This window comes from Staurois parvus, unplaced genomic scaffold (genome assembly GCF_062004578.1).
Source record: "Staurois parvus isolate SC_StPar_1 unplaced genomic scaffold, SC_StPar_1.0 ptg000130l, whole genome shotgun sequence".
NCBI classification, from domain to species: Eukaryota; Metazoa; Chordata; class Amphibia; order Anura; family Ranidae; genus Staurois; species Staurois parvus.
In genome coordinates, this window is record NW_028317926.1 from 250991 (window position 1) to 272600 (window position 21610).

At 34.2% G+C, this 21610-nt stretch overlaps 1 long non-coding RNA gene across 3 annotated transcripts in view; it reads left to right on the forward strand.

The window, feature by feature from the left end:
- Positions 1-3009: 3009 nt before the first annotated feature.
- LOC149466413 (uncharacterized) overlaps positions 3010-21610 on the forward strand; it is a 79153-nt gene continuing 60552 nt past the window's right edge. Inside the window, exon 1 of one of the 3 annotated variants that reach the window (XR_016312066.1) lies at positions 3010-3134. This is a non-coding gene — a long non-coding RNA (uncharacterized LOC149466413). Of the gene's footprint in view, positions 3135-14323; positions 14369-21610 lie in introns of those variants that run through there. The other 2 variants (XR_016312067.1, XR_016312068.1) reach the window with 2 other exon arrangements.

Below are 21610 nucleotides of genomic sequence, written 5' to 3' on the forward strand. Positions count from 1 at the left end.
TGATCAGGAAAACACACTGAAGGTTGAGCCTACAGTAGCAAATACTTGCACTAAAGAAACCAAAGCCAGAAAAAAAAAATTGCAATATTCAGCAAAGTATTTATCCAACATTAACGTAGTGCACATACAGTTTTGAATGAGAGAACTGTTTAACAAAAATAAACTTTTCACTGAATAAAAATAAGCCAGGTTACCAGGAATACACTATAATAAAAAAAGGGAAATATGTTTTAGGCAATTTTGGAAAAAAATCTATGTATCTGCTGTTTAAAAATTGTATTAAGCTGTATTTTTGCCTAATACACAATTTTCTATAATGTCTCACGTTGTTGTGGCACCTTAGTAGGATAAAATGAGAGATTCACATGTAATCATAATACTACAGAACCTAATTGTTGTTTTTTGACATGCGTTGCCCTTCCATGTGCTCCTTGCTGCATAGGCCAAATACTGATTGGAGTGGTTGCCATTTGTTTGTACTGTTGGTTATTTTGTGAGGGGATGCACTGCATACCTTGGCTGCCATTGTGCTATAGTTGGGTGTCCAGTGCATTACTATATCTATATCTTTAAGGAGGGGTGGGCTCCCTCCAGGCAAACCTGCCCTCAATCTATCCATTATTATATGTGTGCTTCAACTTTTCAGACTCTCAAATTTTATAGAGTTAGGACTGCAGATACACTAGGGTGCCATGAAGTGGCCACTGCAGCTTGCACATGTATTTGCAAATGTGTGCAAACTAAACCCTTTGTTTTAACGTGAACTGTTAGACAGGATGATTTGGTTTGTTGCAGGCTGGCTGGTAAGTGAGCTGGGAATGTTTGTTGTTTTTTGAAAATGGGAAATTGTAGCTAAATGTACCTTTATTTATAAAATTTTCATTCCAAAACTTTACAAAATAGTCTTTACGTGTTGGCCACTTCTTTCTACACACACACACACACACACACACACACACACACACACACACACACACACACACACACACACACACACACACACACACACACACACACACACACACACACACACACACACACACACACACACACACACACACACACACACACAGGAGGAAAGTCTTCTCCCCCACTCACAATATGAGTTTGTTAATATTTCCTATGCATTTAGACTTTTGGGACACCCTATACAACTTTACCCCTGTACTCAGAAGAAGCTCCGAACATTGGACGTCTTCATCAGTTAGTTATCTGCACGTGTGGCTGTAAATAAATGATAAACACTGGATCATGCTCTTCTTTTTGGAAAGATATGTTTATGCCAGCTCAGTGAACCAATGTGGTTGTCAAATATTCACTCAATTTTGGTGAAATTGCCAGTGTTTTAAACTTTTTTGACAGAATGTTCAAACTGAATGCAGATCCACAGAGAAAACAATAATATAAACAATCTTCTTATATTAAAAATATAAGTGTGTTTGAGAAACCAACATCAATTATGATAATAACATGCTGTCCTATTTTTCAGTTGAACAATATTGATTTCATTCCATCTGGTGGATTAGGAAAATATCAGGAATACATCTAAGCTCCTAGCCAATGCTTCGCTGGTAATCACCATATTCTGCAGTATACTTGATTGTTGCTGAAAGTAGCCACTTATTTTAATATATTGTATTTAGCAGCTACATAATGAAAGGATTTAGAAAATATAATCATGCTTAATCAATTCATTTTTATGTGCAGAGATTCTTTTTGCTTTAATGGTCTAAGGTAATAAGTCTTCATACAGTACATTAGGTACAGTACATACTGTACATTATAAAACCGGAGAAGAGAAAATCAGAAACAAAAGCTAAGTATTTCCACTTAATGACCAGTCAGGTTTCAATGTTTATTTGAAACAAGGAATCTGATTGGTCAGAGTAGGCAAGAACTCTACTTTCTTTCATATATTTGTAGCTATGTGTGATTTTCAATGCTAGCTAGATACTAGCAAACTGCATAGCATAATCCTCACTTTGAATACTGGGTGAGATTTTCTTTACTCTGTACTGGAACGCTTATACATTTCATAAATCTGCATATGAGAATTATGCCAAAAGAGATTTGATGGAGGGGCAGGTGTATGACAGCACGACAGAACTTATTAATGTAGGAGCCATTTTAACATCCCTAACTGTAGACATATTATTTGGCAACCCTATAAAATGCATAGCGAATATGAATACTGTAATAACATTTTGATTTATACCATTTTACAGTATGAATATTTTTGAATGTTTTTGCACAAATTATTTAAGCATAAAATGATTTCTTATCTGAATTCATATTGGTTTTGACCAGTATGATAGGACAGAAAATACCTGGAAATTTCCAACCCAATGGATTACACATTTGAACCTTTGTTTTGTACTGAATGTGCTTTCTATACTATTGCAAGGACATTAGAGCTAAAGTGCAACAACCAAATGCAATAAACTATTTAAAATAATTAATATCTAATAATTTAAAATGTATGAATTCATTGACTAAAAGTGACACTTGATTTGTTATGGGTTTCTGCATATTGTTGCTTCTTGGCTTCATTTATCATAGCACAGTTCATATGTGATATTTTAGTTATTGTACTGCTATGGTTATAATTTATATGCTGAAATTATAACTATTGATTTATTATAAAATATACAAAATATTCTACTACTGGCCAATAGATCTAAATGATTATAGGTCAATACATTTCAGTTTTGATAATGGCTTATGTTTTTTACCCTAAAACTGTAAAGTGGGCAGTGTATATTGTCTGCTATAATCCTATAGCTTCTGCCAATAAAGTTTTGATATATTTCAAGTGTTGGCAAAACTAACATTATTTTTACAAATTCTTTTCAGCATGCTTTTATCCGAGTTGGGATTGCCTGCTGCTGAGTTTTGCAGTCTTATAAAGCCTTTCCTATTGTGATCACTCAGCTGGGGGTCAGTATCATGTGACTGTCTTCTTCTATAATACAAATGAAAACACAGTGTGAGATGGTGAACTGGTTCTTCCAATGTTCAAAAATGCATGCTACTCCCGCATTTAAAGCATGTTGTATATGGTAGAAATATGAGATTTTCTGCTGTGCCCTGGTACACAGTGTGTGGGAAGGAGGCCGTGAAGCTGGTTGGTGGAGGTACATTTCTAACTTTTTCTGCTCAGCACCTTCACTTATGCTTTTAGGACTAATAACAAAGTGGTTATTTACTAGGGACTTGCTGTGGTTGAGAATATTCATGTTTCATTTCACAGGTTGACTGTGAATCATCAGCTGTACTGTTTTAACCAATCCCTGGCTTTGGTTTCTTTAGTGCTAGTGTTTGTTACTGTAGGCTCAACTTTCAGTGTGATGCAATGACAAGATGATGTCATATAATCATTTTAACTTTTCAAATAGTGTACTGCTGGCAAGGTTGGTGCTAGCTCGGTCCTGTGCCATTTTGTAGACCCATAGGTTGAGCGCTAGTCCAAAAAAATGTGTGTTATTAAAATGGCAAAAAATAAAATACTTTTAGTAATATATGTGGCATTTATTACAGTCTTTCCCCCTTTAAAAATACTAACGTTTTTTTTCCATGTGTCTTCTTGTGTCTAAAACATTTAGCAAAGTTTTGCAACTGTGAAACTTTGATGAAGGTCTGATATGGATCAGTTACTGTCATATTTACTACCAACATTCCTGCTGAGTACATCTAATCACCTGTAATGTAACCTCCACTTTTAAGCACTGGAAACAGTACTTAAAGCGTTCTGCTGTGTTGTAGGAGCCTGTCATACTATCTAGTGTAATTTCTACCTAATTCACCTCTGGTTTCTCTTTACTATTAAATGTGATTTCTGCTTAGTAACAGTTATTACATTATAATAATAATTATTATTATTATTATTGTTATTATTATTTCCTTGTACTGAATGTTAGTTTAAAATCTTCAGATGTTATCATCTTCATTTAGCATGACATAAATATTAATTTGCTCTTCCATTATTTCCTCTTTATCGTATAAGAAATACCTTTTTCTTTGTACTTCTCTATTTTGTAAGTGATTAAAACATTTACTTAATTTTGAATAATAGCTTTAATGACAAACATGGTTTTGCATTTAGCATTTGGCTATGATTATATTTCTTTCTGCCAATTTGTTCCATTTTGCTTCTAGCCTACAAAGGTAATATCTGAATCTATGCTCAAGTTTGAACATCACTTTTGTCTCTATGTGACTATACCTCTCCAAACTATTTTTTTCCTGTAATTCAGATACAATTACTTTTAAAGTCCTAATAGGCTTAAAGCTAATATGCTTTTTTTACACATTTTGTTAATATTATTTTAGTGGCAAATTTTGTAGATGCTCTTCAGAAATAATAAAGTAATAAAATAAATACAATAATGTAACCTTAATATAAGCGAACATGCTGTCAATAAACCCAGAAATATCTCCTTTGGCACCCACGTATATGTTTTGTTACACATAAGTTTTTGTGCAACAGATTATGTCCTTTACTGGTATTACAAATGTGAATTGATCTTTATCATGTTGTCATCTTTTCTCACTGATCTATTGATGAACTACATTTTCTTGCTTAAGGCAAGTATACTTTCAGGAGGCGCTTAATCAAGCACGAGTGATTTATATAATACAAAGCTATTGCTGACTTCTATTGCTGTTAATATTGTATTGCTTCTACTAATAAAATACAAAAATATAATCAGGAGCTTTAACTTTCTCACATCATTACAATATACAGTATATATTTATAATTTATATATGTGTAAACTATTTGATTGGTTATTTCTAAGTTGTAAGCCAAAAAGAAATGTAATTTGCCGGATAATAATAAAAAATTACAGTATTAAAACCATCAATATATTTAGGAAACTAGTATTCTATCACTTGAATACTACCACAGTAAATACTAATAATGATCATAATTATATAGTACTCTGGAAGAACTATGTAATACCTAACTGAAAGAAACATACACATTTAAAAAATAAGTTTAATGTAATAAGATCAAATTTATACTTTTACTTAAAGCAAATAGGTACCTTGAAGCTAAAATATTTATACATTACTGCTAATAAAACTGACTGAATTTATCGGCTTTTTATATCAACGTGCAATATTTTGTTGTAATTACAGTACACATAATTGCTTTGCCAAAAATCTCAGTATCAGCCTTATTACATAAAAAAACAATATCCGGGACTCAGTAGTCCATTTCACACACAAAAAAAAGAAAAAAACTGTGCTATGACTGGATCCATTATTAATGAACTAATATAGCAAAAGAAACAAAATTATGTAATCTCTCTTTTTCCACCTCTTACTATATAATGTGTCAAGGATATATTAGACAGAAATTTCAATTGATTAAAATGTTTAGTTTATACAACTGTGTTGGCCGTATTTTGGTTGATTTTGGCCATGATTCTGGACTGACTTTGATAAATGACCTGAATTTCACCTCCAGCAGCCAAAGAATTTTAGCATTCTCTCCACATCAGACACCCATAGAACTCCATGGTCATCTTATAGTGATGCAAGAATAACAGTCACTAAAACTCAACTTGCTCAATAATGCTATTGTTAGGGGGGCTGGTGGTGTATTTGTGATCCATTTGTCCTCTTTGTTAATGCAAATCATTTATATGTGTTGAAAACAAACACACAAAAGACATTAAATCAGATGATTATGCAATGTCATTTTGGCATAATTGACACACTCATTAGCTTTTTATGGATGTTCCTATAGTATTTACTCACCCTTGGACAGCACACTGAAAAAGAGGCATGGCCTCAGCATGTTCTGAAGTCTTTTTTTTTTCAGTAAACTATAAAATACACTTCTACGGTGTTCTAAAACAAATACTGACCTTCAACTTTTGAGAATGAGATAGTCACATGCATGTGATTTACTCTTAATGTGTGCTAATAGAAATTCTTGTTCCCTTACATACTGCTTTACCTAATGATGTTCTAAAATAAAATAAAAAAATCGATAAAATAAAAGTTTTTATGGGAAATGGGTTCTTGTTACCGTGCTTGATATTTATTAAGTCAATAATATAATAATTACCTACACACACTATATGATGAGTGTATATATATATATATATATATATATATATAAAATTATTTTTTTAAACATAACTTTTATTTTATTAAAATGTTGCAAAGGCAGCCTATATTTATTTTTTATGAATGTGATGTTTTGACTGCCATACACGTACAGATCTTTTATCATATAGGACAAAACATCCAGTCACTGCGATCACCATGAGTTCAAACCCCAGTTTGAACAAGTCTCCTCCCAAGTGATATGCAATGAATAGATTGTGCAGAGATTATCAAGTATACTTAAAAATCTTTACAACCCGCAGCGAAGTACTCAGTTAACCCATACAACACCAGTATTTGGATGGTAAGATGTACTACCACAAATCCCAAAGTAGAATAGGTCACAGAGTAAGCTAAATAGAAAGGCATGCTATACTGCCCATTAAAAGGATTATTAGATTTAGATAAGCCTTATTGTAGGTACTATAATGCTATATTGTGTAATAACTACTATTACCTATATAAAATTATATATATATATATATATACACATATATATATATATATATATATATATATATATATATATATGAAATAGTTTCAGCAGTAGCAGATATTGTTAAGCTTTGTTACAATAGCTATGCTTTTTTATTATTTTTAATAATGTGTGTTAATGGGTTTAAGATATTATTGTTTCTTTTCTCTGAAGTGCCAACCTACCCTCATAAGGTATGTTTTGAGAGTTTTTCCCACATGAAACAGCTTGATAATTACCTTTCCAGCAATCATGGTTACATTACTTGTGCAAAGTGTAGACAATGTCACAAATATGACCTGCTGGTGGTATTTGAGGACTGAAGCTGTAAAACAGTGGGGTTGATTTACTAAAGAAGTTTAAAGGCTGTTTACTTAGCAAAGAGAATTTTCAAGTAGCAAGAACATTTTCATGTAGCTTAGCGATTGTGGTCAACATTCACTTTGCAGAGAATACACAATAATGCGCAAGAAAATAGAAAAGTTTTCTTTTCCTGCACATGATCGGATGGTTAATGTCAGGAGAGCTTCACCTCATTCACTAAGCTAGGTGACAATTCCCTTGCAAACTGAAAGCCCAAGCTAAGCAAACAACTTATATTCTTTTAGTAAACCAATACCTTTGTGTGTTAGATAAAGTGATGTTTATGACTGTTATATTTAGTTTTCTTTATCTTTAACACATTAACCCTACTGTTTTGTGGTTCAGTGTGTAACCCCCATTTTTGTTTTTTTATGTTCATTTACTAGTGAATTGCCTATCTTTTATTGTTAAAGAGTAGCCCAAGAACAGCAATGTGATATATTGCAGCTGACCAGTCGGTAGATGTGCAGGATGCATTCATTTTTTTTTCCTTTTTTTCACCTGGGAACAATCCTCCTGTCATTAGGTGACAATGCTCACTTGCTGTACTGTATTTATGGAGACGTAGCACAGACATCCTAGGGCAGGACCACAGAACTTCTCATCTTCTAAATAACATAGGAGGAAGTGTTTTGCAGGCCATATAGATACCTGGGAACAGTGTAACTGAGTGCAGCACAGACAGAAAGCCCAAGAAGTTATAGATTCACATGATTATTGGCAGGTTTAATATGTAGTTTTGTCCTTTTTGAACAAATATATAATACAATGCTTTCAATGGTATATTTATCAGACTAAAAAAGAGCAAATAAAATATGTTTAATGTTAGGATTATCGTATACTTTAAGGTAGCTCTACAAGTTCCAAAATGGAAATGAAATACAACATTTTTAATTATTGATTGTGAAAGTATGGCAATGGAGAGATGCAGTTATGTGGCTTCTGATTATTGGAAGAAATAGGAAACATTTACAACATGATTTTCAAAAGTTGACAAATTTTCTTTGGCAACAATTACATACTGGCCAAATCAAGAAAAAGAAAGTGGCAGTTCTGTCCGACTTATGATTTGCTTGAAGTAAGGCAGATGTGTCACCTCCTAATATTCTTAGTGAGAAATTGTCCCCATATATGACCACCTGTGTTAAATCTTCTTTTCGGATTGTTCCTGCATTATCCAGTGGACATAACCTAGTCTGAAAAGACTAGTATGATTTCACACGTCATGTAGTCAGTTTACACCTGCAGATATCAGGATACCCAATCATGGCAGTAAGTATTATCATTGCTAAGTAGTACAGAATATATTTCCAGGATACTTTCAGAATATATTTCCAGGATACTAAGTTATGAGAAAACAAAAAAATAAATCATTGGTTTTCTGTAAATTTGCTTTACACAACATTCTGCTTCCTAAGCATTTCTTCTTAAATCAAATCAGCTAATTCAGCACTGCTAAACTATCAATAAACAATAAGGCAGTCCAACTGGCAAACTAAGCTGTTTGATCAACCTGTTTTATCGATGTTATTTAATATAAAATAAACTTCAAACTTTTCTAAATAGTCTTTGTACACAAAACTCCAAGTATTTTTGGATAATAGACTTCATGCATGTATTTGCAGTACAGTGTCTTTTTTTTTTAATCTAAGTCATAGGTTTAGCCCCTAATTGGACCTAAACTTCATTGTAACATGTACCTATCTCTTCCCTCTTCTCTATGGTTAAAACAAATGTGTAATACTTACCAGACAGTGTTCCTATTCCCTCCACACTTTTACTTTGTTTTTGAATTTTCAGTATTTTTTTTTCCATGTTGCCTCAAAAAATAATATGCATAGTATTAATAATCAACCTATAACTAGTCTTTTACACCCATTTTGGGTATACTGATGTCTTTTTCAAATTAGTGCATTTGCATTGAAGGGAATACACAGTATAATGTATTTTCAGTAAACACATTTTTGACTTACTATTGCTTTGCTGATCTTGAATTATTATTTTATATAAATGTTCTTATTTGTTTGCCCTCCAGATTCATTACTATTGTATTTCATATAGAAATATACAGATTAGCACTCTGTATTTGATTATTTCACTATGCCTCCCACCTTAACAAGAAAAGAGCACTAAAGCCAAACTACTGCGTAGTATTGTAAAGAAGGAAGAGGAGTCTGCGTTTGTAATAGGCAAATATGGCTGTCCCATGTTCCTAAATATTTAGACACTTTAAAAAGAAAAAAACAGTTTTAAAACATTACACTTCGGCAGCTAAGAATATGTAAATAAATGTGATGTTTCTTACATATCGAAGAAAAAATATAGTTTAAAGACATCACTAGTCTAATCATACAGTATAAATTATTTGACAGTGTAATCAATATATATATATAATCGCAACATGTAAAGCAGCATTGTGTTAATATATTTATTATTTTTCTGAATTCATAATATACTTTCAGTGTATGTAGAGTCTTACTGAATACCACAAATCCTTTAATTTTTTTTTAATAAGAAAGTGATAGCATCACCATCATTCAGTGGGGTTGATTTACTAAAACTGGAACACTGGAATCAGGTGCAGCTGTGCATGGCAGCCAATCAGAAATTAACTTCAGCTTGTTTAATTAAGCTTTGACAATAAAACCTGGAAGCTGATTGGTTTCTATGTACCAGATTTTGCACTCTCCAGTTTTAGTAAGTTTTAGTAAATCCCTCTCAGTGCGTCTATGCAGATTTCTTTCCAGTAGCTTTGGCTTCTTGGTTGTGGTCTGCATATCTATGTGGCTTATCTGAGACATCTGTGCCTCATCAGGTGTGTGAATCTGAAAACTATACGGAAACTCTCAATGTATGTTATAAAAAGTGAGAAGAACATAGCCTAGATTGAGATCTTCCTGAGGAAATAATACAAATTTTCAATTCTAAGTTTCCAAACCTGTTTGCAAGAAAAAGCATTGACCAATGGCTATGTAACTTATACCTGACTACAATAGGTAACATGGTAAATGCAAAAAATATGAGCAAGGCAAATTCACTAACTGCTAACTGACAGAGTCATCTGTCATCAGTAGCTGTGGTTGAAAAAAATGACATATTTCATCATTGCATAGCAAAATGCCCTAATGACAATAGGCACAACTGGTGTGGAGATTTGCGGTGAGATGCCAACACTTTCAAATGTCAGCAGTTTGCGAAGACTACTTTAATGCTGTGCATTTTTTTTTAAATTAGAGAAGGTCACTTGAATGTGAGGCAGTGATAGACTCAGATTAAAGATCAGCATACAGACCTCCACTTTGCCTTTGTATGCAACCAAAGTCCAGTAAGTCATTTAACTGGTAATGGTACTGCAGCCAACTTGCACTGTATTTAGGGCCCAGTGAATAGAAAAAGTGTATATGCAGCAGTAAATGTAATAGGCCTGATTGCTGCAGAGAATATGAGATTAGACCAAGGTACCAATACTTCCATAAAAAAATCCCTGCTGGCAAAAGTCAAAGTTTCCAAATTGCTTATTCATGCTTGGTGTAAAGATTACTTTTTATTTTAGTAAAATTACATATGTCTTTAAGGAATACTAAATTAAGGAATGGTGAATAGGCTACATTACAGCAATATAATTTTTCAAAATATAAATTTCATGTTTTCAGCACAGATGCTAAAGGTCTTCGCTTACAGGCTTTATCTGTCTGACAATGGGGCCTTCTGAGCTGCTGGGTTCTTGGCACTCCTGGATGTAGGGTACAGACACATTTGCAGTGATAATAGATATTTTCAATTTATGCTGGTAAATTTCTTTAATACAGAACATACCTTGAAATTACATCTCAATGGGGATCTGATACTTGAAGGCTGTAGGTAAAGCCAGTAAGTATAGGTTCTCAGAAGCATTCCTACTGATGTCCAAAATAAATCACCTGTGAGTTGTACCAAAATACAGTACCTTGCATGGCATCATTTGGATTTACTCTTTTATGACTGGTGTTCTTTCTGTATCAGATAAAAATTATTATTGCATTTTTTTACTGTCTTGGTAGCTTCACAATGGCATTTGAGAATATTTTAGAATGTTATTTGATGAAAGCATGATCATTTTCCACATTCTGATGCTACTTTTGCTACTACTGCTGCAATGAATAATTTTTCATTGACCGCATCATCATCATCATCATAAACATGCCAATCATTATTGCAATTTAAATAATTATGACTACTTTAAGGTAAAAGGAAGATTAAAACATCCTCCCTAAATGTATTGGGGATTTAAAATGACAACAAACCCAAACGCATAACCTACCAGCTGTGTTTAAAGCACTTACTTGGACTGATCCAATATTTTTTCCACTACTGTCCTTACATCACTTGGGCTCTTGCTATTGATATGCAAGAAGAATGCTGTCCAACGGGACCACTGAGAACAGGGATAAGGTACAAATACTTGTATACAATGTACAGTAATATTGTATACAGTAAGGAACAGGGATAAGGAATATATATATATATATATATATATATATATATATATATATATATATATATTATCATTGGTGGGCGCTGATTTGACAAGAACAGGGATAAGGTACAGATATTTGTATTCAATATACAGTAATATTGTATACAGTAAGCAACAGGGATAAGGAATATATATATATATATATATATATATATATATTATCATTGGTGGGGGCTGATTTGACAATTTTCCCAGTAATAACTCATCTTTTAAAGGTCCTGGTACTCATTTCTAATGTCATAATACCAGTGTAGCTGTTAAAAAAGTCATCAAAGCACAACCAAATTTTCTATGCTGAGGTTTCTTGGTTGTCCTCCCCCTCTGTGTTTCTATAAGAAATTAACATTTGTAGCAATACAGCATACAAAAATCTCTATACAGACAATTTAAAAGAAATGTAAAAAATAAAATTATCCACAAAAGTAGATAACTTTTTCATGGTGACCCATCAGGTTTCAATCTTTGATTAAATAAAATAATAAATCTAATTGGGCATGATGACCTTCATTTTTGTGGAACTTTATTTTCCAATTCTAGTAAATAGGCCTCCAAGAAACACTTAAAACACACAAGCAAAAAGTTTAAAGTCCTTCCAGCTTAAATCTGTATTTGAACTCTTTTGAATCTGAAATACCTACTTCATGGTATTTTATTAAGTGTGATGAGCTGTTTTATGTAAATGCTGTATAGAATTTATGACATCCCATTATCTTTTTTGTAGGAGAGTAGGTAAAATTTATCTTCCAAAAAAATTGTTATATGTATGTATTGTTTCATATTAGATTAGAAATGTCCAAACAATTGCTGAATATGGAAACATTATAAATTAGATGAAAGAACCTGTAACAGAATATTTAATAAGTATCTTCTAAAATCTTCTCAAGAAGGTAGATGTTTTACCGTGCAGCGAATTTATTCACACTATGAGAAAAATAATGTTACTGATTACTTAATGTTAAATAAGTGATGCTAAGAAACATTAACTTTAAGGCGACTGATAAATCATACAACCCTGCAAGGTAGCTCTGTGGGTTATAATAAATCATCCTTGCGGTTGCAGCTCCTCTGTGTATGTCTTTATTAGCTTCAATGAAGTGGCCAAAGCACAGTACTAAACCCATTGAAATGTTCTGGCTGGTTAAACCTCTTATTTTGCTTCTTCTAGAGGGTTCTGCCTCACTTATTGAATCAATGTCAGGTTCTTTATAGCAGAGAGGGGGTTAACACAAAGCTTTGACTGCCAACCTGATCTCTGGCTTTCTGCTTCCTCAGCACGGGCCCGAAATCAATAGCTTCCCTTTTTCCAGGACAAATCCTAAGTATAGATAAGCAGATATGTATACTATAGTATATATTTATCTGTTTGGTGCTAGAAATAATTTTGTGTAACTATATCTGTTTTATATATATATATATATATATATATATATATTTATATATATATATATATACCCTATTTGTGCATGCTAGTAAGGTGACCATCGTTTTCATAGTGGAAAATTATTTTTATTTGCCGTAAAAAAAACCATAGCAGCTGAAATAAAATTCTGCAGGTATTTAAATCCATTTTTTAAATATTCTGCATTATTTCAATGTGTGGGTCCTTGCTGACTTTTTTCTCCTACGTTTGGCAAAGTGTACATCAGGTTTGTGTTTACACCTAGCAACCTAATTTTTTTCCTGACTTGGTACCAGCATCCCTGATTTAGCTTAAGTATGCACTTTTGTCTGTTTTACTTTGTTTTTTGAATTTTTTTATTTTAAAGTTCTCATATACGGTACGATTGCATAAGAAGTATTTTCAAAACAAAAAATAATTGCTTGCCAAAATCCACAGAAGAATCTTTGCTACTTTTAGCAGACATTTTGGTTGCTGCTGAATTTCAAGATTTTTCTTTCATCTCATTATAGTGTCTTTTTTTAGGCCTTTTTTCTCTCTTCTATGAATTGTATCCTACTGTGTCGGTAGAACACAAAGGATGATCACATGCACCCATATTAAATGGAGCTTATCTCACTCTGATTCTTAAGCTATGGGAACATATACAGAGTGTTGGAAGAATGTTCACACTTTGACTTATCAATTTATCAGTACGGTGTAGGCCCCTTCCAAAACCTTTTCACTGTTCCGCTTGCTTCCAATAGCCAAAGAAAAAGGCCTGCCATCTGTACCTTTTATCAAGAAGCTCCAAATTGTTTTCTCCATCTGGCAATGTGAAACGATATTGGTTATAACATTTACCATTATCATTTTTATTACAATCACCACCATCGTCTTTATCACCTCTCTTATCATTCACATCATTCGGTCTATCGCGATTTTTAAACAAAGGAGCAAATGATACACATTTTCAAGAAAATTTACTTTATCTACAGCTAAACCTTTATAGAATGGGTACAATAAATTTTAAACATATATCTTTAATACACCTACTGCTTGAGCCAATTTTTAATTTAGTTCCTTTTTTTTCAGCTCCATGTGATTTTAGAATAGTTTGTAAATGACAGCAGCATATCATGCTTTTTTTTTTATTATTATTTTAGTATTTTGATTAGAAATAACAGATGTCTGTTCATTTTAGAAATTTAAAATCGATGTTGTTTATTTAAACAGAATTGTGAAATGACTAATGGGGAATTTAAAAGTGGCTGAAATCTCAACAATAAGCAAGCATGTTTGAAAACAGTGACAGAACATATTTTATCATTTGTTTTAATGGCGATATGTCACAAACAGAGGAAAAAAACCTCAGTTAGACAAAATGGGAAGTACTTACAGTTTGCTATTTTGCCAGGCTCCCTGCAGAGTACGGGGACGCTACAGAAATGAGGGGCAAGAATGAGATGCTTTATTTCTGCATTCTCTTTCTGAAGATTGGCCGGTGAATGCGGACATGGTTTGTCATTCTTCATCTTCGGTCTTAATGCTTGAAATAAACCCTTTTTAGCCACCTAACAAAAAGTTAGAAAGAGATTTTCCGTGCATGCGTAGATTACAGATCTGTCTAGATTTATCTTTCTATCTATCTATCTATCTATCTATCTATCTATCTATCTATCTATCTATCTATCTGTTAATAAGCCTTTGATTGACTTTTTTCTTTGCTGTGCTTTCTTTTCTTTTTTAAAGAGTAATGCAACTCTTGGTTAGCTTGTATGCATGCAAAGATGTAGGATGCAAACAAATACTATTCAAATATCAATGGTTCATTTTGACAAATGAACCACAGGCAAATTAACATGTACAGATGTCACAAATCATCCAAATGAATTATTGTTATCAATATTACTATCAATATTTGAAAGTGTATTATTGCTGTCCAGGTGAATGCTATTTGGTATTATATGAAAATTTAAATGTCGCAAAAATGTTTTGTCCCTGGCTGAAAAATTATACATATATATATTTATATATACATATAAATATATATATATATATATATACAAACACGCACTATTTCTTAGAACAGGCACATGCAACATGTTGTTTGATAACAATAAATGGTCATCGCCGTATGTTTATTGCACATGATAGATTCTCCAAGCCACACAACAACACACTTATATGATATATAGTAAAAATACATAGGTAGAATAAAAAAGGGGTTAAAATTTGACAAGGACATCTCCAACACAGTTAATCCATACAAAGCTCTAGGATTTCTCTGCAGTCATCTTTGTGGTATTCATTAGCATTTTTTCCTTCTTTTGTGAAATCTTTTCTTCTTTCGCTTTACCCTTGCGCTCTAGCAGAAATTAGCATATTATACCAGGAGTAGGAGATGTAAGAAGCCGACCCCCTGCTGTTCAGTGGATTGTGCAATCTGCAGGCGGCATCAATTTTTCAGCAGTTTGCTCATTGCTCATTACAGTCTGAGCACCAAGTGGCTATCAAACCGGCACTATTCCCCCCGGTTCTACAGCCGAGCATATGGACTGTCTATAGCTATATCAATACTGTTGCTGCATTAATATGATTACCTATACTTGTCCCTCAATTAATTATACTGCCTATGTGTAGCTTGGAGTTCAAAAGTCCAACAAATGGTTTTCAGTCACATACAGCTATTACATTGCCTGGAGCTTCATTCTGGATAATTGACAGCAATTTTCTTAGCCCCACTGTTGGCACATATTATAGCCAATCATCCGCAGCTACAGAGGGAAGTTAGCGAAAGCATTTTTTTTCTGTAAACAGCCATATGCATGATCTGTTTTCTCTTTTTTATATGTTTATTTTTACTGTCAACCTGCATCCTTCTGCTTAAAGATAACGGTTGCCATTGTCTCTGGTAAAGCTGCAGCACGGTTGTCATGGAAATGAAAATTAAGGTACAAACAGCTTGCTTCAGTAAACGAGTGCTAACTCTTAAGTGCTAATTCTCAAGTGCAACCAATCAGAATTCACTCTGTTGAAGTCAGACCAATACTTGAAGGGTGATTTTAATCGGTTGCTATGGGTTACTGCGCATTGGAATTGCCAATATTATTATTGAATAAAGCTGTCAAATTCCTACTGCTCAGCTGAAATTTCAATACATGAGGCCTAAATAGACATGACATAATGAAGGATGGGATTTAAATGGTGTTAGTTGCCTTTATTATTTTCTGTATTTTTTTTATTGCTTGGCTTTCCTGTATACCCTGAGATTCCTATCAAACATTAAAGGGGTTGTGATCTCTAATTAAAAAGGTTGACCTTTGTTTTAGTATGTCGGCTGTCTTATTTATTAATAAGGATACAACCTAAATAATCTTTGATTTTGTTGGCATTGGAAACAGTCTATATCCTCCTATATAGCAGCACTCCTGGGTGAACAATTGTGTTGAAAGTCCATTTAAACATATAGATGAAACTGTTGCATCAAAACAGTAGATTAGCAGAGTTTAGAAAAAAGTACAGTCTCCAAGAAAAAAATGGAACAAAATTGCAAGTTAAATTTCATTTGCTAATTGTTTATGTTAACGGCAATCCATGAAACATTATATAAGCTGTTTAAACCTCAGAGTTTATAGTCTTCAGAGGGTACAATATGACAAATACATACAATACATTTTTTCCTTCATTTTTTAATACCTTACATTACAGTAGTGTAGATTTTATTGCCATGTTGGAATCAGAAATGATGTATGGTATCCAAAAGAATAGAAATAAGACAAATACGTGATATTATAAATAGCAAACCTATAGCAAATAGGATCTGCATAATTGGCAGCAACCACAGACAAGAGAATGTACATCCAATAAAGCTACAGCAGAGGGCAATCTTGCAAAAGTTGAGCGTTTCGCCATAATATATGATTTCCATGACACCGCTTGTTAGGAGCGGTATGATAACATTTTAATTATTTATTTACTTGTCTTGCAGCAATGCTGATCCAAGGTTAAAAGGCGATGCATTTTCGATCCACTGGAAGCATATGAGTTATAGAGTTTAAATTCTTTGCATGATGACTAAGGATAACAGCTGACAAGTCAAGGTGGTTTGTTTGTAAGAATCTTCCAAACCACCTTAATTGAGGGTCTCTTACATGAATTTAAATCTTTCCTCTTTTTCTACCAAGGATTTACTGGGCAGCTCTACTAGGATTTGCTGCCCTTGATTGATAAAAAGTGACACGGTGTTGATTAACAATCTTATCATTCCTATTGATGTAAATCATAATTAAGTCACAACATGCTTACCAAGTACACAACCTTACGGATTAATGCTTTTACTCCCCCCTTGGAGTTGCCGGATTACTTGGCGACTAATGTTTTGTCATACAAATTCATTTGTTGTCCTTGTTTTGCTCAGCTTTGTCCACCCTTTTCTTCCCTTGTGCTATGTATTTGACTTATTCCTTAAATGCTCAGAGCCTCATCACTAGTTAGTGCATTGTTCATTTGGCAGTCCAGCAATAACTGACAGGTCCTTACAATCTTGACATGCACAGTTCATGCTTTACACTGAGCTCCTTACAATTGATAGACAGTTATGGGTTCAACACTGCAATGCTTAGAAAATGTTCTCCAACAACACAAAGAGGTTTATGAAAGATATGCTTTCTTTGTTAGTTACAAAAATGTTTCAAAACATATTCTCCTCTTGGCAGCCGGCACTGGACATTGGAGAGGGGAGATGTTTACTTTTGTTATATTCTTCTGCTAATAAATGTCCTTGTTGGATATATTAATATTGCTTTTATTCTTATTCTATTGATTTAAAGGGAGCTCCATGGTCTGTTTAAAATGGACCCGTCTAGAAAGACAGCACTCTCCTCCCAAGTTACGTATGAAGTCCCATACAGCAGTCCTTCTGCATAGAAAAAAATGGTATTTCTATTGAAGAAGCATGATAGAGTTCCCAAAGGATTCCATAAAAATAAATAGTTTGGAAGATTTAGATTCTGAGGTTCAAAATTCAAGTGAAATTTCTCATTATCCAGAGCGGTAGGCTTAGAATATTTTTCTACTGCATGCTAAAATATTCTTTTTGCAATAGCTGCAATGCATACTTGTGTTCGTAGTTTCTTCTAAGAATGAGTGCCCTATTAAAACCAGTTTAACACTTTGAGACATATAGTTGTATCAAGCAAAATCTCTTCAATTTCATTGTAAACAACAGTAGAGCTGTGTGCTATGCATGGGTTGGGTGGCCCTTTCATGTTGCTACACAGCTATATCATATAAGGTCTACTTTTATAAAAAAAGATTGTAGCCAAAACCTTCTTTTTATGTTTGTATTAAGATGACCATATTTTTTTAAATGAAATACAAACACATTTTGTTATAATAGTTATGGTCATACCTGGAAACATTTGAAATCAGTGTGCCTGAGGATTGGGGTTGGATAGAAGGCAGAGTAGGAGGTGGGGCTAATAGTGGTACACGTAGCATGCTGCTCTGAAACACATTTAATGTTTTCGGCATGTGCCAAAATAGTGGCAGTGTTTGTCGTACACTACAGCAAATTGAAGACATTAGTCTCTATGCAAAGTATGGGGCTAACAAAGAAATGCCCTAGCACCAGTGTGAAATGAAAGTTTCCCTGCATTGGTTGTGTCAGGAAAAAAGCGCCCCTGTGGTGGTGGTGTCACTGGAAAGAATACAAAACAAACTACATCTGTGTCTGTAAGAGGAAAAAAATGCCAGTGCATTAGTGTCAATAGGAGGAAGATATTAGTGACCATATGGGAGGGAATTCAAATAAGCAATAGCGACACTTTTCTTGTGGTATGGTACCTTTAAAATGTCCTTCACCATATTCATGAAAACATTGTGACAGTTTTTTAAACAGTTCCTTACATATACAGATATACAGATACATATAGTGCTTTTTTTTGCCAGTTTTACAATGTGTCATTATGCAGCAGCAAATTCCAAAAGAATTACCTTTAGCTTGTAGACAACAAAACTGGAGGTAAATAAACCAACTCAATGTTGGTGTACAGATAGGCCAGAGTTATGAGGCATGTTGTGTGCTTAGCTTTATTTTGGTGGTTTTGTATATACTATACTTCATTGGTTGCTAAGACAAAGACTAATTCCAACAATAGTGGGTAGATTTCATAGTCACTATGGTTTTGCCCACTTTACTTCCTCTGTCTATCATAAGCAAGGGGAACTGGATGGGGAACTGATTTTTTACAGAGTTCTCCATCAGCCTTTAGCCACCCCATAACAGAACATTTCAGCCATTCACCGAATGGTACATACATCTGTTACAAGCAGCAACAGATATGTTGCAAAGACCCAACAGAATTATTAAGTGTATAAAACACCCTTTATGAATTATAGGGTATGTGCTCTTTATTGGTAGTGATCCACAGTGATTTCCAACACACTTCTCAATACTCAAAGTGATCAGAAATGAGAAATGACAGCTTGCGTGCTCTGTAATGACAGTGCTCATCACTGGATGACGACAGTAAGCAGCAATACAATATAAGATAATGATACCCGATTAATATACAATTGCCCACAATATGGGAACTAAATATACCAATAAATTGGGGTGATGTGCTCTCCTTACCATGCATCTAACCCACTGGGGCCTAAAATATAACTTCTATTTTTAAATATTTAAAATATATTTTTATCAAAAGAGTTACAAATCTGTGACTTGTTACAAATAGGGGGAGCATTGAGACATCTAAAAAAATATGCTATTCCTTAGGGGACTACAATCACATTTTTTACCCAATTCCAGTTGTGTGCTCTAACCTGAGCTGCATGATCCTCTCCAAAAAAAATTTCCCCTAAAAGATTGAGGCCCCAATAAGAGATGTTGCATCTATCTCTTTAGAATGGAAAACAATATTGTAGAGTGAGCTCACTCAAGGTGAAGCTTACTAACAAGCCACTTGGTTTTCTAAATCTTTGGATAAAAATATGTTACTTAAAATGAAATGTTATATTTGAGGTCCTAGTGGGTAGAGCTGCGTGATGAGGTGAGCACATCACCCCAATTTAGTGTTAGTAAGCAGCAAACAAGGAGTGATACTCGGTTTCCCCCTTACTTACAGTGATCAGCAGTGAATTGTGATAATTGGGGTTAATTTACTAAAGGAAAATAGGCTGTTCACGCTACAAAGGAATTTTCACTTTGGAAAGGAAATTTTCCTTGAAAAGGGAATGAGGTGAAGTTCTGCTGGCTTCCATCATCCGAACATGTGCAATCATGTGCAAGCAAAAATACAAGTGAAAATTCAAGCAGATACAGTATAGTGACACGCTATCGCTTCTATACTGACAGTGATCTGCTCCCACTCTGCTGAACGTTTCTATGACAATTGACAAGAGCAAGTACATATTTTCAGATTACATACCACTGCCTCATATCATCCCATTCTGATTTCTCATCTTTGTAATCTTTGATGAAGAGAGCGCTCCTGAAAGATATTGGCTCTTGTATTCCAATATGTTTGGAATACAACTTCATTTTGGGCTCATATCTTTTGGTGTGGTGCTTCAATTCTTAGGCTCAATTCTCAGATGACAGTAGTCAGCAGTGAGAAGTATTGTCAGTGATCAGTGGTGGATGGTCACAGTAATCAGCAATGAGTAGTATAGCTGGTAGTGGATTGTCGAAGTGGCCAGCAATGATCAGCAGTAGTGCCAGTGTAACAGAACAAGTTGCTCTACAATTGTCACTAAGTTTGGAACAGTTACACACAGCAGTACAGTCCCAAACTCACCATCTTAGTCCTAGCTGCTAGGCCAGCTTCTCTTCCTACACCTCAGGTTTAGGTCAGGGCTAATGCTCACCCCTCGCTTTTCTCTATCTAGGCAGTCAGTGCAAAAGACCTGTGGCACAAGTCATGGACACACTAATCTCATGCGTCTTTGTTTCTAAACAGTTAGGCCTTGCCAGCTAGGACTTTATCATGCTGGCCTTGTTGAAGATTTTAAATTTTTAATCTGAGAGCCAGTATTGGAAGAAAAAACTGGCATTGCCAAGAGAGAACTTCCCAAGAGATGTTCCCAAGTATGCAAGTTACCAAACAAACCTCAGATATTCCGTTTTTTAACCAGGGACACTGTTGGTGAGAGTTTTTAGCCGGGGACAGCTGGGCCTGTCCTTGGATACCAGGAACATCTGCTTACAGTAGTTTGGATAGAGTGTGGGAGAGTTGAATCCCTTTCAAGTGTTTATTTTTGTCTGTGTCCCTGTAGGGTAGGTTCACCCTCTCTAAATGTTCAGACTGTTATCACTAAGACAGAACGTAATAGAAAATTTGAAATTCTACACTTGTCTACCAGAACAAGAGGTAAGGAGAAATCTTCTAATGGAGACAATTGTTGCTGTGACAAATGTCTCAAATGGAAATTCCCCTCACTTTGGGGAGATTTTCTTTCACTTCGTGTTGCATCTTCATTGAAGGGAAATTTCTCCAATGGGACACAGACAGGAAAAAAATAAACTAGTAGTGATTTTTATCCCTTTATTACTCTATCCAAAACAAAACAAAGTTTGGGCCCTACATATACTATTGGTGACCTCCTTCTGAAAACATTAGTTGCCTGGCAGTTATGCTGACACACTGACTTGGAAACTGTCAGAAGTCCTCATACATAGGTATACTTGTTGTGGGTCAGTGACAAAAGAAGATCAACATGATAGCTGTGTAACTAGCATTTCTGTAATGGCAAAATA